The sequence below is a fragment of the Natator depressus genome, chromosome 8 (genome assembly GCF_965152275.1).
Source record: "Natator depressus isolate rNatDep1 chromosome 8, rNatDep2.hap1, whole genome shotgun sequence".
NCBI lineage: Eukaryota > Metazoa > Chordata > Testudines > Cheloniidae > Natator > Natator depressus.
Genome location: NC_134241.1, coordinates 54,669,913 through 54,671,069, shown reverse-complemented (window position 1 = coordinate 54,671,069; position 1,157 = coordinate 54,669,913). Strand labels below are relative to the sequence as shown.

Genomic DNA, 1,157 nt, shown 5'->3' with positions numbered 1-1,157 from the left:
AATGGACAAATAATGCTTCTTCGCCTTTGTAACTGGATAATACCGAAATTAGAGGAAGGAGACCATGTCAGCTGGACGTTGCTACTAAAATGATCAGCAGTGAATTACTATTAATAATTCTCAGTGCTTTTAATCTTTAGATGTCAAAGCTCTCTGAAAGTGATGAAATTTCTACATGCAGTTGTCCTCTTCCTGAGTGGGGTAAACTTTAAGGAACACATGAGTGCGTTGTGCCCTGTACCCCATCAGATACCAGGACCAATTCACAGTCCTTGTCATAGTCTTTAAAGCTCTTATAATGGGCCTGAACCAGGTTACTTCAATGACTGCCTTGTCATTTGACACCTTTCCTCCCTGAGACAACTGTGATCATCAGGGACAGAGATACTCCATTTGCCCACTATCCATTTCCAGCAGCGGCCGCGAGTGCAGGACGATGTCGGCCCATCTGCAGTGGATGATCGTTCACAACAGCTCCAGCTTCCTCCTCAAGCAGAACAAATCAACCTACAGCACCGAGCCAAACAACCTGAAGGCCAGGAACTCCTTCCACTACAACGGGCTGATCCATCGCAAGACGGTCAGCTTGAAGCTCATGGCAGACGGGAAGGGGATCGTGGTGGTGCTGAAGAAACGGGCAGTCCAGCGCAAGCCAGCCAAGTCCTATGAGAAGACGGCCATTAACAAGAACGCCCAGGCTACGCTCAACAGCCTGCGTCACATCATCCACAAGAACAACTTCCGCAAGGATCTGTGCATGAGCGCTCTGCGCTGTGCCAGTGCCATCCTGCAGAGCCAGAAGCCGGTGGTGGTGAAGAAGAAGAGAACCTGGGCTACCAAGACGGCGTGGATGGCTAGCATGTCCCAATAAAGGGTTCAAACCAGGGGGGAGGGGGGAGGAAGGCTGTCAGGAGCTAGAAGCAATGCATATCTGGTGGGAGGTCCTACATAGTGGAATGCTCCTTTGGCGAGTGCACTCTGATTTAACCATTTTTACAGTCCAATGCAAAACCCACCTTTTTACATTTGCAAAAGCCAGCCAGCAATAGGAGGGGTGATGGAGATTACATTAAAAAAACACCACATGAAACATCAAGCAAAAGGGAAATCAGAGTTCTTACCCTCTCTTACCCTCTTAGTTGACTGTGTTCAGCGCT

General features: G+C 48.7%; 1 pseudogene; it reads left to right on the top strand.

Annotated features, from left to right (window-relative positions):
• Positions 1–436: 436 nt before the first annotated feature.
• On the top strand, positions 437–871 carry LOC141992692 (large ribosomal subunit protein eL28 pseudogene; annotated as a pseudogene).
• Positions 872–1,157: the final 286 nt, after the last annotated feature.